Raw genomic sequence first — 19,511 nt, 5'->3', positions numbered from 1 at the left:
TGGTGCATTGCTGTATATTAGTACAAATACCAGACCCAATATAAGTTATAGTGTGAATTATCTTAAGTAGATTTCAAGATTGTTGTAGCGAGACACATTTTAAATATGCTTTGCGAATATTGAAATATTTGTACCGAAATATTGAAATATTTAATATTAAAGATTTAAGGTTACATTAGAAAAGGAATGAAAAGTATGAAACGATAGATTGTTCTGTGGACGTTGATTGGGCAGGAGATCATTTAGATAGGAAATCTACTTCTGGATATGTAATTAAATTGTATGGAAATGTAATCGGTTGGAAATCTAAAAAACAAAGGTGTGTGACAAAAACCTGGACGTATGCAGAGTATGTAGCTCTATCGGAAGCGGTGAGTGAATTAATGTCTATTAGAGAAATTATGAAGGTCTTCAATGTAAATCTAGACAATAACCCTGTAAAAATTTATGACGATAACTCTGGAGTGATAAGTATAGCAAAGTACGGAAATTTCACAAAAAATTCTAAACACATTGAAGTTCATTACCACTACGTTCACAAATGCTTAAAGGAAAATAAGATAAATATAATTTAAGTAGGTACAGACGAAAATACTACATAGGTTCTCTAAGAGGTTTTTCTATGTGCGATAGTCGAATCAAAGATTTGAATTTTTCGATTTGATCTACAGTGTTTATATTTTCAATAATGTTAGAAATTTGGACTGAAAACTTACCACCATTGATAAAGCATACTGGCATTGGCTTTCCGTCGAAGTATACAATTTTTTGAACGATTTCTCCCGATGCGAGGGTTGGTTCTTGCTGCAGCAGAAGGGTATTATTATCTAATTTTAATGTTTTATTGGAGAGTTCGAATCGATATTGATTTAAACCGGGTAAGCCTAATATGCCGTCTTCTGTGATAGGGAAATTATCGTCTACTAAGGAAAATTCTATCTCTTTGTTGAATAAATTTAGTTTAATTTTGGAATTGGATTCGTATTTGGAATGTTCCATGGAGAATTTCTATGTGTCTGGTATTATTGTTCTTCCTGGGTAGCATCCTCGTTTAAGCAAGTTGATTCCTGCTCCCGAGTCAACGAAAAATCGCAATCCTGGTCGTCCTGGTAATTGTAGTCGTATTGTGGATAATCTTCCTGAGGTAGCATTGTTAATTCTGATTGTTCTTGAATGTGGTTTATTCCTGGAGGGGCTTTTGTTTGAGGCGGTATTCGAAAATTTTGGCATTGATTGGCAAGGTGTCCCAATCGATTGCATTTGAAACATTTCGTTTGTGGCCTTTCGTTTAATGGTCGATTTTCAAGCTTTGTAAAATTATTCATTCTTGGTTGAATGTTTTGTGTGGGTGGAGTTTTGTTATTCATGTTACTTGTAATCGTGAAGCGGTTACCTACTGGACGAGACGTCTGGTTACGATAAGATGGTGGAGTGGTTGTTTGTCGTGTCATCCGTCTGCGAGCGTTGTCTTCGCGAAAGTATTTTTCCACGTCCATTGCCTTTTTTTCTGCATCGATGATGTTTGGGGGGGGGGTATTAGCCAATAGCACGTGTCCTATTTCTGAATGAAGGCCTCTTACATAGTCAATCACAGAAACCATGTATAGTCGATCGTTCATCGCTCATCGAGTTAGTTCGTCTTTATATTCATTGGTAATGCTGTATTGAAGTTTGTTGAAAACACGTCGAAATCTAATGTTATAATTTTGCACGCTTTCGGTTATTCCTTGCTTTATCACTCTTAACTGATCTTGGTGTTCTCTTACTGATGCTTGAGTAGCTACGTTACGTCTTAATCCTTCGTACAGAGTTTCGAATTCGTTAATATGGATATTGCGGATTGTCATTGCGGCTTTTCCTACAATTTTCTCTATTTTGATCATTTTTAATAATAACGTTTGTTCGCTACACATCATTCTCATTTCTTTTATTTCACGAATAAAATCTTCTACACTTATATCGTTTTCTCCGTTTAGTATCGGAGATACTAAACAGCTTTTAGATTTCCAGAGTTTGCAGCTGTTGGATTGGATGGTTGGACATATGTTGGTGGCTTTTGTGGCATAGGTGGAGGTGGATTAGTATCGTGTTTTAATACTGATATATTATCGTCATCGTCAGTCATCATAGAACCGAATTCAGTTGATTTTACGTTTATTTGTGGTAGTTTAACACGAGAGAGGTTTCTAGCTAATATTTCCATTTCGTTAGCGCGTTTTCTATTTTCTTCGTTCGCTAATTTTAAAGCATTCTTTATTTCGTTAAATTGTTGTCGAAATTCTTCGTTCTGTCTCTGTATTAAGTCTAAAATTGCTCTGGTAGAGGAATCGAGTGATCCCGTTTTATTTTGGACTCCACTTGTAGAGGGTAAACTTGTCTCGGCTTTTGAGTCTTTCTTGTTGTTCATATTGTCTCTTCGCCAGAGTTACTAGAGAAACTAATTTTTCGCGTTCTATATTGTTTAAAAGAATTCCGACTTTTCTCACCTTGATACGTAAGTTCGTAGAATGAGGTTCCCTTGCGGTGTTTTCCTCTGTGGCGCGTTCAAATGTGTTGTTTGAGTGTCAAACTCGTTCTGTTGATTTGTTCTATGCTGACAGTGGCCCCGTTGATTTGGTCCACCGTGGTAAATTATTGGCACCAAAGTTCATAACACAAGTAGTTCGAATCCTTCGATCTTCAATAATGTCCGTAGACCGAAATCGTAACTTCGTTTACACTGAAGCGAATGGATCCTGGCAGGATCGCCAAAATGTCACGTAAAAATAATGGGAAAATAATAATAAAAAAATGTTGGGTTCTTGAACCAGAGTTCGAGGTACCTTTATTTTATAATAGGATTACAAGTGTGCGATTTGACCGTTACCGAAAGACTGAAAGACTCGATCAAGACTCAGCCCTTCTAGATGTTCGTTTATCTTATGCCTATGCGCCGAATTCATATTCCTTTGTTTTGGGAGTCGGTGTCGTGTGCAAGGCGGTTCAGGTTTCCTGAGTCTGTTGGAGATATTTGTTGACGTTACATGTACGTCAAGACTGTGTAAGTGTCACGAGGCAAAACAATAATATGAGTCGCTCTCGATTTGCATCGTTCTCTAACTCATGTGCCGCTACATACTTATATAGCTATTATTTCTTACAACCTAGCGTATGCAGTTGTGTATGGGACCTTAGGTTCACTGTTTATAGATACTGCTAGGAATTAATCGAACGAATTCAACGCAGTCGCGTTTACAGTGTTCCGTATTATCGGAAATGCCGAATTCGCGTGGTTTCGCTTTGACGTTCGTCCACGTTGACGATTGTTCAAAGAACAACCGAGTGGCCTCCGCGTCACAGCTACGAAAGACATCGAAGCCGCGACACCCTTGAGTGACTTCCCTATCTTTTCCTAAAACCAAGGATGACGCAACTCAGGCAATCGTTACAAGCGTTCGAACTTCACATTTTCTTACCATACTATCAACAAAAAATGAAAGCTGGTTTTCAATGAGTCATTATATAATTATATGTCGGAGATGAAAGAACACCGGAGCCTTTGGAATTTTGGATAATCCCGCAACATTGTAACCTAGAGTCTACTATAGCTGTAATTGAACAATTGTAGTTATTCAATCCGATTGTAATTGTTCGAGAGTTGTGATAATGAGCTTGGGCTCGAGGCGACAGTCAGTCGCCGAACGTAGCCGCGGTCACGGGATTAACGCTTTGCCTAGCAAAGGTATGGAGTAATTCTATAGCTCTCCTTAAACGAAATATTCGTGGCGACACGCGACAGTAAACATTCCAACGGTTTCTGTCCCGTGGCTCGCCACACGCAGACCCTATTCTTCGAGTAAGATGATTGCCAGATGTCGATGTGTCTCCGCAGTACATGTTCGGCTAGCCCGAGGGCCCGTTATAAATCTTAAGGTTTAGTTAACTAAAGTCCTTCAAACAGACAAACAGTCTTTGTACCAACTACGGGAAGATAGGGGAGACATATTTTTCAACGAGCGGCGTCTCCCACTAGCAACTTCCCCTCGAGGGCGGCTAGCATCTTTTTCTAACTACCGATATGGAGATTGACCAATTAGCAGCAACGTCAATTTCCCTTACTTCCTAAACGAAGGCTTTCCTCGACGAATCCGATGATCACGTGTCCTTAGACACACCCCATTATAATTTTCCTCTGTGGCATCATCGGGACGGGAAGGGCATTCTTTTACGCGCTCCCGTCGACCAAAGAGTAACGTCTTTACGCTCAGCAATTATTTTTACGAGTCAGACTTAGATTCAGCGAGAACGCCCATCTGTCATCCCGTTGGCCGCGGATTCGTTATTGAACCGGAGACCACTGTCACTAGTGTCGCGGACGTCTCACCGCCGTGGTAGATTGTCAAACCTGTGCTATTCATACCTGTGTCAATAAATCGTATCTTCGTTACACCGCAACGATGGCTACCTTCAATGAAGACTCCACAAACACCGACAACCCTATCCCCAATGTCATTCCGACATATATATCCACCGAAAATGCGCTCTTGTAGACAAACGCTCGATTCGCGTCATAGCTTTTAAAGCTTGTCGCATCTCAATCCGTTGGAAAAGGTTTTTCCTGTAGCATATTTTATTTTTACGAACCAACAAGGTCTTTGTTTATTTCCTTCTGTTTTTTGCTCCAATTTCCCCATTGTTTTTTCAAGGATAGTATTTCAGAGCCACTAGTCAAGTTTATTGTAACAATAAACGTACGTTTCGGAAACATTTTGTGCTGTGAAACAGAATATACTAAAGTTTGAAGGTCACATCGATTTTCGAAAGTTTATAAATGGAGGTGTATGACAGTATCACCAGCTGTTGCTGTCCAAGTAACTCCAACATCGAAATACTACAACGATTACAATCGAAAACGCTAAGAGCCTTAATAGACGCACCTTGGTATGTTACCAACAAAACCATCCATCGCGACCTCAAGATACCTACAGTCAAAGAGGAAATAGCAAAATATAGCGACAGATATAGCAAAAGAGTCAACAAACACCGAAACCCCCTAATCACTGGACTACTCGATACGACGGATCAGATTCGATTTCTTTTTACTACAGACATGCAAGAAATTCCGTGTTGGAGAGCTATGTTGCGAGTTCGAGTGCCTGGACCATCTGAAGAACGTTACCGGAACTGGTATAGTTTATGTCGTTGATGATAATAATTCCTCCACGACTCAGCAACAAGAGCTACTCTGGGTGATGAGCTTAATGGTGCTGTTGCGGCTATTTTAATTTTTCAACAGGGATCCAGATGGCGCCGTTGACGAAATTCTTTCATTATAAACGTCAACGATCAACATCAGCCATCAGGGAACGAAGAAGGTACGCTGTAACGTGTCTGAGTAATTATACCTCGAGGAGTACATACAGTTATGTAATGAAGATTCGTATGTGAGTGTTTGTTTTCTTATTTCTTTTCCCTTTGTTTCATTTGAATGGATTTTTGTACTCAAAGAGCGAGGTAAGATTACGTCAGATACGTTTTTACATATGCTAAAAAAATGGAAAATGATGATGATGAATCAATGACGCGTAGAAAATTATAATCTATTGTATTGCTGTTATCTAATGGTGTTGTAGTTGACTGTATGGTGGATGTATCTAATGGTGTTGTAGTTGACTGTATGTTGTTCAATATTGCTATGAAACTCTTCTGATTCATTGTCACTTATACGAAGGATGGAAGTATACGAAATTGATAAAATTATTAATAATATTTACGAAGAGAAAGTAAACTGTTGGATATATGACAAAATAATTCTATTTTAAATAAGAGACTGGTCAGCGTGGTTATTTTGTTTACAAAATCAAACGAATTTAATGAATGTAATGGTAAGGAAGTAACTATAAGTGGCTGTTAAACTATTTTTATGCTTGAAAAGTAATTCGCAAAGTAATGTAAAGCAGTACTACTGAGTTGTACATAACCACTTTCAGAATTTGTTCTTAACCTCTTGCTTCATAACTTCCTTAATTATACTCTTCAAACTTATTGACTACTTCGATGTTGTTACGAACAGAAACTGATAAAATATTAATCTTAAATATAGATTGAAATGAAAGCTTGTCACGTAAATATATATGTCGGAGATGAAAGGAAAGCCGAAGCCCTTCCTTGGAAATTTTGGGAACATCCTCTAGTACCTTAGCCTAGATTTTATTATAGTTGTAATTGTTTAAGATTTGTAATAAGCGAGATTGGGTTCGAGGTGACAATCGGTCGCTGAACGTAGCCACGGTCACGGGATGGATGTTTTATCTAACGGAGGTCTGGAGTGGTTGTATGTGTTTTCCGAGAAATGTGGTTGTGGCGGCATGCGGCCTCGAGAGCGGGCCGAGCCACGTGTGATGTTGCCTCGGAGGTGCCGATGCAATGGGACATACATTGTATTTAGTAACCAAAACTCCAGGCAGAAACTGCCTAGCAACGGCGTTTGGAACTTTCTCGATGCTTCCAACGAGTGTGCCTAGCAACGGCGTTTGGAACCTTCTCGATGCTTCCAAACGGGTATAGAAAACAAAATGCAATCGTACAGGGAGAAAAATCTCCACGAGGCTGGCATTCTTGCGATTGCCTTGGAGAGTGATACATCGAGCTTTTTCGACGATCGCATTTGCGTCTAAGTTAGTTTCGCTTAGTAAGGAGTTATCCCGGTGACCGTGGATTCGTTTGAACTCAAACATTGCTAATAGTATTATTTAATTTAATTATTCGTAGATCGTATTATTCATTAGGCTTAGTGTTTGTTAGACTTATTATTAGTTGTACTTATTATTTGTTAAGCTTAGTGATAGACCTGTATATACGTGTAAATAAAATCTCGGCTTTGTGAGACGATGGCTAGTACACATGAAGAGTCGTCGCGCGCCCAAAATTCGAATCCTGATCCGACATATATATGTACTAGTTACTCAAACTATGGATCACATAACCAAATAAAAAAAAAAAAAAAAATTATTGTACACTATAAAGCAAGAGGTTATATCTTTAATCTGTTAAGAATTAAATTTTTTATTGTAACTACGAAAATTATAAAAGTACCAAGCGAAGCAAGTACGGAATATATGCGGAATATGAATCGCTCAACGAGCCAAAGAGCGGCTCAGTGACAAAATTAGTAAAGTAAAGACCACAAATATTACAACATTATATTCTACCACAAAATAATTCTCTATACAAAAAAGGTACACAACGAATCGATTTTTCACAACGATAAGAGTCAACAGAACCAATCAAGACCAGGCGAGACTCTCATAAAACAACGATATCAGAGGGATCAAATCAGCGACTTCAATCTATGTTACAGAGTATAGTTATCAAGAAAAATTGCTCTTTTCATGGAAAGTATGGTAATGATACTCTTATAATACATTGTATATCTGGCAGTCGGATGTGCCCGTGGCCATCGGAAATGTAAAGACGACGCTTTTAGAAAGCGATAGCGCCATCGCGTTTTAAAAACGCGTTAGAAGAAGGACGGTTTCGCTATCCAAGGCGAATCGAAAAGTGTGCGTGTTGCGAGAATCAGAGTTGATCGAGACGTCGAAGCATAGAGTCGTTAGAATTGAGTTGCGAGTGTTGTCGAGTGTTAGAGTTGTTAGTGAGAGAGAGAGAGAGAGAGAGAGAGAGAGTTACCAAATAGTTGTCAAGTTATTTGTTGTAAATACGAGCGTTGCATTTAGTTTTCCTGTTAATCAAACATCGTTTCTCTGTCTAACTAATATCTGTATTTTCAATCCATTATTAATATATTCCGATATTACAAGTGGGGGCTCGTCCGGGATTGAATAAGACAGAGAAACGATACGATTTAACGGAGCTATTTGTGCGGGAGTAGAAAGGAATAGAATAAAATGGCAAACGTTGAAGACGAACGATTGTCGGGTGAAGAGGATTTGACGCTGGAGGAGCTGAGGAGTAAGCTCGCACAGATGAATCTGCCTATATCCGGTGCGAGATCAGTGCTGGTTGCCAGGTTGAACAGAGCGTGCAAACCTGGTCGATCTACTCCTAAGGATTCGAAGCGTGGCGAAGAACCAACAAACCAGCGAGATCTAAGAAGCAAGCAGCGAGCCGAACGCAGTCAAGAGGGAGAGGAAGACCTCGAGAAGCTGAGGACGAAAGAGCTGAGAGCGCGTCTCGTTAGCTTGGGGTTGAAGGTAACGGGAAGAAAATCCGAACTACGCGCGCGGCTACAGGCGGCCCTAGAAGGAGACGATGTATCGTCGGAAGAAGGGAGCTCCAACGAAAGTGAAGGCGAGGACGATAAACAAGGCGCGCGAGAATACAGGAGAGGCACGCGAGCGGTGTATCAGGACCGCGATGAGTATCAGCAGAAGTATATGCGTCGGTTCGATGTTGAGTCTTAAAGACGTGGAAGACTCATTAGAGAAATTCAGCGGGGATGATCTGCTGAGTGTAAATCAGTGGGTGGAAGACTTCGAGGAAATGGCAGAAGTGTGGGGTTGGTCAGACGCCCACATGGTGGCCTATGCTAAGAAATTACTCGCAGGCTCCGCTCAGGCCTTCGTACGACAAGAGCGATGCGCGAAGTTTTGGGCAAAGCTAAAAAAGGCGTTGAGGAATGAGTTCGAAAATGTAGTAAGCGACCAACAGATACATGGCGAGTTATCCCATAGAAAGAAGAAAGCAGATGAGAGTCTGCAACAATATATGTATCACATGTGCGGGATTGCAAAAGAAGGAAGGGTTGATACGCAATCCTTGATAGACTACATTATTCAAGGCATTCCCGACGAGGTCGCGAACAAGACTGTGCTATACGGAGCCAGGAATATCGAGCAATTAAAAGAGCGTTTCAGGCGCTACGAAGCGATAAAAAGAGATATGGAGATGAGGACGAAATTTGAGGAGCCGAAGAGTAGCAGGGTAAAGCCGGTGGCGAAGCTGTCCGAAACCGAGAGGAACAAGGAACCCGGTCGATCTGGAGATGCGAGGAAGGCGCGATGCTACAATTGCGGTGATGCGGAGCACGTGTGTGCGGAGTGTCCGAGCAAGTCGAGAGGACCTAAATGCTTCAAATGTAGGGAGTACGGACACATCGCATCAAAATGCGACAAGGCACTGGGTGAGCCCTCAAAAAAAGTTTACAGCGTGTTTCGGTCGTTACAAACAAGGCGTGGTAAGGATGTTAAGATGGAAAATTTCGAATTGAGCGCGTTGATAGACACCGGTAGTGAGCTGACTCTAATGCGAGCAGATCAGCATGTGAAAATCGGAGCGCCCAGATTAAGTCGGGAAATCGTTGGATTTGGCGGTGTCGGTTCCGGAAGGAATTTTACGCTCGGGAAATTTTCGACGAACATTATTATAGACAATGAGTCGTACTGTGATGCAACATTCGCTTATTATTGGCGCAGACTTTTTGGACACTGTTGAAATAAGTATAAAAGGGGGAGAATCTTTTATTAGTAGAATAAAGGACAAAAATCCCGATGAGTGTCCGGAAGTCCTCAAGATAGATGTAGAGACACAGGCGAGTGAGATAGATTTGTCACACGTTAAGGACATGCAACATAGGCTAAAAAGAGATTTGAAGAGAACCAAAGCATTGCTAAGAGACGCTCAAACGATGCTGGAGAAATCGAAAGGTGACTCGACGGGTAAAGCAGCTTTACGACAGCTGAAGAACCAGTTAGAAGATGCAGAATGCGCTAGAGCAGTTGCAGTTAAAGCGAAACAGGCACTGGAGCAAGAACCGAATGAGGCGCAGGCTTCGTTGCAGGAAGTACTGCGGCAACGTTCCGAAGCAGAAGATCGTGTTAATGTAGCTAGTCGCGAACGAACTGAGCTACTGTCGCAATTGGAAGAAAATAAAGAAGAGTTAGCAGAAGTTTTGAAGAAGTATCAGGCAGCTGTGCAGCAAGTGTCGGAGGAACGGAGAATAGTGGCAAGACACGTGGTGATTGGTAAAGTGGACCACGAGATGGTGTCCTCGTCGGATTCTTGCGGCTAGCACGAGGACTTAGCGAACATCACGAGGAGGAAGAATCTGGCTAAACAACAGCAACAGGATGTTGTTGATGATATTTGCGAATTTACTGAGAAGGATAGCGTTGCGGGTGTGAGGGTTGTTTCAAGTTTTCGGATAGACTCGAAGAGAGTGAATGCAAGGCGAACGAAAAGACAAGGGAAGTCGCACGCGCGGAATCCCTCCAATAATATCGATACGAAGATTCGATATACAGAGTATGTGGATGACGAGGACGACGATGGGATTGTCGAGGACACGATGAACGTGAAGACCTTCGAAAAAGAAGAGATCATAGTCTCGGTAGATGGTAAGTTGTTAACGTCTTCCATGTACGAACCGAGCCTACGAAAATGTCACGATGCTGCCACGACGATCAAAGCCCCTGACAAGAGTGAAATGGGTAAACAAACAACGGAGAGGAAGATAGAGGAAGAGCGAAAGAGGAGCAGTAGCATCGAGGACGAACAGGCCGCGGTGTTCCAAGAGGAACGAGATCAGCTGCGTGCGGACGCAAAGAGACGGATTGAGGAGATCCAAATCCGAAACAAGCGGGCGTATAACAGGAGACGCAAGAAGGCGACAGCATACAGGACGGGAGATCTAGTGGCAATCGAGAGGATGCAGAGGGGTCCCGGGCTAAAGCTGCATCCGAAGTTTCTTGGACCGTATCGGGTGATAAAAGTCCTGCGAAATGACCGATACATAGTGCAGCGAGAGGGGGAGCACGAAGGGCCACGTACAACTTCCACGGCAGCCGATCACATGAAATGGTGGAATGCTGACGATAGTGATGTAAGTGCGAGCGGCGATGATGAGCACATCTGAGGGCAGATGTGATTGTCAGGAAAGGCCGATTGTGATATCGTAGAATAGCTTTGATTGGAGATCGGCTGAAAATAGAAAAACCGTGTACGTCGTGTTTCTGTGGTTCGTTTACATTTAAGAGTGCCTACGTGACTAAAGGCACGTAGTTGGTAGTTCTTACATAGGTATGAGGGAAACAATAGACAACGTTAGAAGAAGGACGGTTTCGCTATCCAAGGCGAATCGAAAAGTGTGCGTGTTGCGAGAATCAGAGTTGATCGAGACGTCGAAGCATAGAGTCGTTAAAATTGAGTTGCGAGTGTTGTCGAGTGTTAGAGTTGCTAGTGAGAGAGAGTGAGAGAGAGAGAGAGAGAGAGAGAGTTACCAAATAGTTGTCAAGTTATTTGTTGTAAATACGAGCGTTGCATTTAGTTTTCCTGTTAATCAAACATCGTTTCTCTGTCTAACTAATATCTGTATTTTCAATCCATTATTAATAAATTATAATTAATCGGACAAAATTACACCTTTAATATATTCCGATATTACATTACCGTGATGTAATATTTATCATGCTTATTTTGTACGTAAAACGAATCGTTGGAATATTCCCGAAGCTAACGAAGCATTTCCCAAAAGTTAAACCGAAGAAATTAACGCGAATAGTTAAGTGAAATTTTTCCATTAACTTGCTGACCAACCGGCAAATAAAAAATCATAAAAATTGTTTCAATGTGTTGAGGTCACGCATAACTTCTTTTTTCATTGACGATTACCAAACAGGTAAAATTTCGAAATTGTACGAAGGCCACGTGACCAGATCGTATTGGAATTTGAAGTGCATGGAAAAAGACAACTCGAAGTACAAACCTTGAGCTGTACTACTCGAAGTACAAACGTGAACTAATGGATGCAGAAAAGCAATTAACGCCAAACATCCGAACAGCATCTTGGAGCCCGTCATTGTTCTGAAATAAAAGAAGTGACGAATTAAAAAGACGCAGGACTAATAATAATAAAGGAAACTTAGTTCGTATTATAAATTGAATTTACATCAGAAAAGAAGCACGATCAAGCGAAACAGATCGTAGAAATGACAAATATCATCGATATACGTTTCAGTGTAATTTCACTTTTGAAAATTATTTAGTTTAATACGATCGTATTCATCGCTCTGAAACTTTCATTGTGCTGCAATTTGTGCTGCGTCTTTTTAATTTCTCTATCTTTCTGTGTTTTCGGAAAAATTACTTGAAAGATTAAGAATTGCTTGCCTTATTTTATTTTCGATTAGTTAGGATTTGATTATTCCAGGTAAGGTTTATTATTTATAACAGGTTTTATCACTTGTTTATTATTTAGGAGTTTGTTATTTTAGGATTAGTACCTTTTAGGATTTCTTATCCTTCGAGTTTCTGTTTCAGATATCTAGGTCTATTTCAAGATGTTTCATTACATTAGGATTATTTATTCGATTAAGATAATTTAAGAGTTTCACAATGTACAAAGAAATAATCGCGTGAAATTTAGATTTATGCTTTAAACGTATTAAACACGCGGTAATTTCAATGTCTATAGCCTCGAACGTGTTCTGATTAGTTGTGTCATTGTCTGTGACATTGAAATCACAAAAATCCATTGCAAGTGTGCTGTCATGCAATGTGGATGTAATTGGGTTTTTTGGGTATTTCCTGTATCATCTGATTTGTACAGTACTATTTTAACGCAAGGACAGGAAACTTATTATATATTTCCCGTCCATTATTTGAATCGTTGTGAAGTGTAACGAATTATATTCGATTCGAGGAGATGTTAATGAATTACCCATTTCATATGTAATTACATGGAAATAAAAATCAACAGACAACGGAATTTCCAATATTTTTTTGTTTCGTCACGTCTTTTTCATAATATATCTTTTATAGGTACGTGATCTATTAATCGTTCGAATGGAAATAATTATTCGTATAATATTCAAATGATTCTAGCCATAAAATAAATTAAAACGATACCTGTCAATGATATGCAATCTGCGTATGACGTCAACCTCGATCTATGCTTATACAAGAAATTTTATCAATCAATGACTAGATATACAATAATCAAATATTATAAAATTTCCTGAAAACCTTTAGGTGTTAATATTAAGGTGTTAATATCTTTAATATTTGCAAGTTATTGTTTAGCGCTAATTAGTTAGAATGTAACAAGTGGTGTACCAGAATTGAGATAATTAAGCCACACGAACAATCTTATTTAGATCTTTTTAATTTTTTAATTCTCTTTTGCTCCAATACTTCGTAAAATTAATCTTCGTTAGCTACTACACTTCATAGAATGACAAGAGATAATTTTTCTTATATAACGTTTCATTCATAAAATCTATCATTAAAGTATATCTTCATAAAAATATCATTCCATACTAACGGTATATTTGGTGTCATACGAGATAACAGTTACCAGTGATGACATATGTAACTTTATAAAGATATCTCGTTTTATTATATATTAAAAGAATGTACTCATTGCTGCTATATTTCAGATGAAAAAAAGGAGGCAACGATTTTACAGTAAAATCGTTCGTTTACAACTGATTCATTTACATTTCATGATAATACTGTGCATTCTGAATATGCTATGATTGCATACTATTGCTCCGGCTTTACTTGTATTTTCGATATTGGTATAAATAGAAAGACAATTAATGTCGTTCGAGTCTATTTTCGGATCATTTATATTACGTTTAATCCATATAGTTATTATATGAGACATAGTATCGTAAAATTTGGAAGAATAAAACGTTCGTACAGGATGTACATTTTATAAGAATTCCAACAAATCTGCGTGTGCACCTAAAATACAAACCGATAGTGATTGTTCATAAGTTTATATACATTATCTAATGTCAATCGAAGGTATCAATTCTTTTTCTCCATAAGAGTACTTTTTCATTTATATGTGTTCAAAAATACACGTGTTCAACCGTGAAGCATATGTCACCTACAACGAAAAGGAGTTTTCCTATACTTAATATTTCCTTTATATACCTATGAAAGTCTATTCTTCGCGTAGTATGAAATTATGAATAAATCTGGAATATTGTTCAATCTGAAAAGAAAAATAACTTATTGACATCATTCATTGATACGAGATTCAGAATGTTTGTTTTGTCTTGCAGAGAAAGAAGGCAGCCCTTTCTTTTAATGTGAAATAGAAAGCGAAAATTTGAAAACAGATTTTTTGGAAATTTACTTGCAAATATCGTTTTCAATATCGTGATTTTCTTCCCAATGGTACTGTACTTTCAAATTTTCCAGTATCCCTCTAAAAACAAAAAGTCGAACCTCGTTATCATTAACATAGGCATTACAAGGAAGAGAAGTATTAGAAAGCAGCTCCTTTTTATTATGGATTTCTTTATAATCGTGTAAATAAGAAATTCCGGAAATTTTTTCCTCGAGAATTTAATTCTTGTGTTTTGATTGATAATTATTACACTGCATACTAACTTTTCGCATACTGTTCGCGTCTAACAATTTCCTAATAATAACTACTTCAAAATTACATATGTTCTTGCACGAATTCAAAAGTACGTATGATACAATTACAATTGATTCTAAAATAATAATTATTTAAAGATATTAAGATACTAATTAAACGTTTCACTATATTTCAAAATCTGGAACAACAAATTTTTATTTATAAAAAATGAAACTGTCTTTATATATTCTTTGTCATGATGCTATTTCTTATTACCATGTCGACATTTTTTAAAATTCATTTTGTTATCTCTACGCAATATGAAAATTCATATACTGCTTAATATTTTTTACATATTATCCATCCACCGCATGACATCTCCTGAAAAATCAAAATATTAATGTTATATTATTACAATGCTTCTTAAATTTCAATTTTTGACAAATTTGAAATCCAATATATTTTGCACAATTATTATTTATCAAAAAATTCTAAGTTAGTAACTTTCTTTTCAAATGGCAAATAACATATACTTTGACTTACCTGTAAGTTTTTGTTCCTAATCATCATTTCCTCTTATAGAACATCATTATTGTTCTCATAATTACTACCAGTGTCATAGATATTGTAGTGGCTACAACTGAATTAATAGAAAATGATAAATAACTGTGTATAACACTAACACATAACTGTGTATAACAATGACACATAACTTTTACTTACATATCAGTCGATAAGGGATTACTGTGATATCCTGTTGATGTTTCTTAAGGCACTTGATTAGGTGCGATACGGTATCATTCCTTATGGTATACTGTAGATAAGTATTTTAGAAAATAACAAGAATAAATCTAAATTATTCAGAGGTTCCAGTTTCGGCTTAGACATAAATACAGGACCATTTGCAAAGAAGAAAGGGTGCGTTTCTACAGCCTCGTTATAGTAACCATGAATACCAATCTCTGAATTACTGGTTACTAAACATAAATATCCTATAAAATTTAATATATTTCTTTAATTTTTAATACATACATGAGTTAGTAGTTCTAAATTATGAATCATCCTACCTGTGATATTACACTTTTCCTTATAATATCATCACTCAAGTGAACAACATTAAGATCATGTAAACCATGTCATCCTATCTTACTGTGAAGATACTTAGTTATGTTATCAAACATTATAAAAATATCATCAAATTCAAGTCCTTTTATTCACATCACATGGCCACGGCGATCTGGTTCTTCGTTATATAATGTTCTAAAATTTGTCGTATATATAGGATGTACAAACCGTGATATCAAGGTATCAGTTCTTCCTTCCCAAGGGACAGTTTCATTAAAATTCTGATAGAATTAAAAATTAATTATTAATATTCTAACAATCATATATGTTAAATACATTATAGTCAACGATATATACCTGAGCGAATGTAGGGGTGATTCCTTGATAATTATAAATGTCATCAGCCCACATCATTGTGCCACTTCTTTGTACTCCAGCCTCTAGATTGACAGCCTAAACAAACATACAAAATTTTATAGAAGCTGTACAAAATATAGTATATATGCGCAATATTGAAGCGTTCAAGGGGATATAAAGGTAATGTACATCACATACACGTGTACTCTCATGCAACAAAATACAATTAGATTTAATAGTATAAGCTCTTTTATTCATCATAATAGATTGGAAATTTAAGTGTCTTACGAGGGTGAGTAAAAAGTTACCCGCTCTGTCGGTGTAGAATTTATTTTAAGCAATTGTCAAAAAAGACATACATCATTTTTTGACGTAATCACTCAATTTCTGTATACACTTTGTCCATTTGCTGAAGGACCTTCGTATTTTCTCGTTAAAAAATGTTTTGGGCTGAGCTGCGAACCACGAATGCATCGTCGTCTTCACCTTTTCATCAGCTTTCTCGGCATCCATCTCGCACAAACTTTTTAAAACCCAAATCTGTCGTGCACTATTGCATAAGCAGAGCCGTGGCTGATTTGCAAATGATTTGCCACATTATCCAGTGTCACTCGTCTATTCCATAGAGCATAAGTTCATGAGCACGTTCAATGTTGTCGTCGTGGATGTGGACGGGCGTCCAGCTGTTTTTTCATAACACTTGTGCGATCTTCTTTGAACTTTTGTGCCCATTCAAACACACTTCGTGACAAAACACTTTCTCCATAATGTGCATTAAATCTTTGATAAATATAGGCATCAAACATAACTTCCGACCACAAGAAACGAATCACAGCATCCTGCACTGTTTTCCTGCAAATCGCCATCGCAAAGCGCCATTACTCGCGCAACAGTCACAAACGAATTGACGTAACACAATGAAACCTACGCAGCAGCACTGAACAGATATTGACGTCATACGAAGAGTGCAGATGGATCAATACGGTCGACAGAAGTTTTAACTATCTGGAGTGCGGATAAATTTTTACCGAGAGTCGTATAGGAATCTATAATCTGTAAGTACACCTTTGGCTGAATGGAAATTTCTCTTACATATAGTCAAAAATGCAGAAACAGTGTATTGAATTGGAAAGTGATAAAAAATAAGCGAAGTTTCGAGGTTGCATGTGATTGCATGAGTACACAGGACGTTTTTAGCGAATAAAAAATAATTTTGAAAGACACGAGACTTATCTTGTATTTTATGCACTCTCTGTGTCCGAATCTCCAGAAGCTTTCTATCTTATGAAGTGTTTTAGATTAGCCGGAAAATTTTGTATGTACATACAAGAAGTATACGATCTAAGTGGAATATTCCATTATTCTCTTGATACAACAGAAACGAAATTTACAGAACTTCTCAGAAAGTTGGTTTATTATTACCAAATTAATAGAATTAATATACGTTTATCATCTTTACATACCTAAGTCGTGGAGGTTTATCGTGCGTAAAAAATTAGTGTCGTTTCAAAGTTACATTTCGTACATTTTAAGCCTATAATTTGTAACGTACAAAACAATGTGAATTTGAGCTGTTTCTTATCTCCACAATAAGAAAATCCAACTTTACGTTTTTTACACAATGATATTTATGGAACAGTAATATCATATTATTGCATCGCTTGGAGAATGAAGTCAAGGTACGATGTGACCCTAGTGTAAACGCTGGGATAGCCAGCTGTGCCGCACTTATAAGCGTAAGACACAATACCTATTAAATACGAGGTTAATTCATGTTGTATCAGCAGTGGTCCGCCGAGGTCAGCCTGAAAGGATCGTTAAATTTTTAATCAAAGATACTGAAATATATCGATCGAATTGTATTGAAATTATACTTATATACAGTAATAATCTTCTATTGATTTGTGTATAGAAATACTCCAATTTATAATGTACATGTTATATGTATTTTGAGCAAAACTAAGATTAGAAGGAAATTAGATTAAATACCATAATGAGGTGTGAGAAGTGGGCAAAACTATTAAATTGTGTTTATCTATTATTTCTAATGTTTAAGACGTCGATTTGATGTTAATTCGAATTGACGTGTCTTCAGATACCGTATAGTTTGTAGTAACTCTGTAACTTAATTACCGTACAAGAATCCTCTCCACCCTGAGCATGTTCGGCGCATATTATACCATCAGTGATATCAGGTGCATTAGGAAATTTGGAATAAGCTATTTTGCATTCGGCGTTCTTAATCACTGGCATTTGTACTTCCATTAATGCATTACGTCGTGGTCGTCCTACGAAGAAAATAAGAAAGATATTTAAGACTGGAACTGTTTAATTTTATTATAAAATTGATATCACTTACTATATCTTAACGCTCCCCATCCAGCAACAAGGGGTTATAGCCGACGAAGTTGCTCTTTCGTAGGGGCTCTTTCGTACAAATGGGATATACGTACCCTGAAAAATAAAAAAATAAATGAAAATGCAGGAAACGAATGACCAAAAGTATGAGAAAGAATTGTACACGCTTTATGATACAATATATTTGTACAGTAAGAAATTTCAGGATATGATACTTCAGTAATACTCAATAGCATATATATATATATATATTTGAGGAGTTACTTGAAAATGGCACCTCCTCCACCAATCTAAGAATGGCAATATTATGATTGTGTATGTTTTTTATTCCATCCATATGTGCACAATGTGCTGCGGTCAAAACATGCCTAGCCGATATCAGGGAACCTCCGCACTTCCATAGTGGTTTGTCTGGGTTTCGGGAATTGAGAAAACCTAATGCAGCGATCCATGGCCAAGCGCCTAAAATGCAATAGTCATAGTTGTGAATATACATAATTTTTTCTCACATAACGAGTAACAACGATTATTACCTATTCGATATTCGATCATACAGCAGACGATAAGTACATACGTACAAATACTCTGAAATAGAGATTTGATAAAGACAGAAATTAAATTTTTATTCCAGTGGAATACAAATTATTAAATAATTCTATATAATTTCTATTTGAACTATACTGAACTGTAAAGTTCAAACGTGTAATTTCTGCCCTAACAGTTTTTGATCTCTATCCATATTATTACTCCTATATCAATTCTTTATTTCAAGCAAAAAGATACTCTTCCTAACATGAAGTAAAAGAGAGAAATAATTCAAGTTAATAAGTAAAGTTACTACCGATGAAATCATAGCATTATTATTTAGTCTAATTGAAATGTACATTGATGTGCTGTTTAATGCCTTTAAAGTTCATTCTTTGCAGTAAATGGCTTATTATTAATCGGAAAGAAAGACATAAAACGTACCAAGTTCAGCTGGTTTACCATCGACCACCCTGGTATGAGAGACGTTGCTAAAACCACAGTATGGTGGTCGCAAAGCCTTATACTTATACACAGTTTTTACTAAAATTTCTCTCTTCTCTTTGTTTGGATCGTTCGGACAGCAAACGATCGTAACATTGCCCTGGTATCTGCACACTGATCGTCTATAAAAATCGGTGGCTGTACGGTACTTTATCTGCCATATTTCTTGCAGAGGTTTACATTTTCTGTAGTCAAGGCACCTGCCTTCTTGATTGTCCGGTGTGGTACATTCTGGATCAAACAATTTTAAAACATTTATACAGTTCAAAGATGCGTAAGAAAGCGACACCGATTACTCAACTTTCGAAGTAAAAAGCCGATCAAGTCCACCGGATTGCCCTACAGACACGTATTAATCCGTAAGAGTTAGTCATCATGTTGATAATAATTA

General features: G+C 37.5%; 1 protein-coding gene, 1 long non-coding RNA gene and 1 pseudogene across 5 annotated transcripts in view; 1 reads left to right on the top strand and 2 right to left on the bottom strand.

Moving 5' to 3' along the window:
* LOC143303315 (uncharacterized) overlaps nucleotides 1–19,511 on the top strand; it is a 277,255-nt gene that overhangs the window by 122,484 nt on the left and 135,260 nt on the right. The window lies entirely within an intron of this gene.
* On the bottom strand, nucleotides 13,082–16,622 carry LOC143303309 (uncharacterized). 4 transcript variants are annotated; one of them, XR_013059485.1, is made up of 6 exons: nucleotides 16,042–16,622; nucleotides 15,734–15,829; nucleotides 15,379–15,657; nucleotides 15,035–15,303; nucleotides 14,855–14,951; nucleotides 13,082–14,692 (listed from the first exon to the last, which is right to left on the bottom strand). It is a non-coding gene; the product is annotated as an uncharacterized LOC143303309 (long non-coding RNA). The 4 variants fall into 4 exon arrangements; XR_013059484.1 differs by having other exon boundaries at nucleotides 13,082–13,939; nucleotides 14,084–14,692; nucleotides 14,855–15,303; nucleotides 16,042–16,182; XR_013059483.1 differs by having other exon boundaries at nucleotides 14,855–15,303; nucleotides 16,022–16,611.
* Nucleotides 17,031–18,602, bottom strand: LOC143303308 (venom serine protease Bi-VSP-like; annotated as a pseudogene).

Source organism: Bombus vancouverensis, chromosome 11, assembly GCF_051014615.1.
Source record: "Bombus vancouverensis nearcticus chromosome 11, iyBomVanc1_principal, whole genome shotgun sequence".
NCBI classification, from domain to species: domain Eukaryota; kingdom Metazoa; phylum Arthropoda; class Insecta; order Hymenoptera; family Apidae; genus Bombus; species Bombus vancouverensis.
Note: the sequence above shows the minus strand (reverse complement) of the source record. Positions and strands in the feature narration are given on the sequence as shown.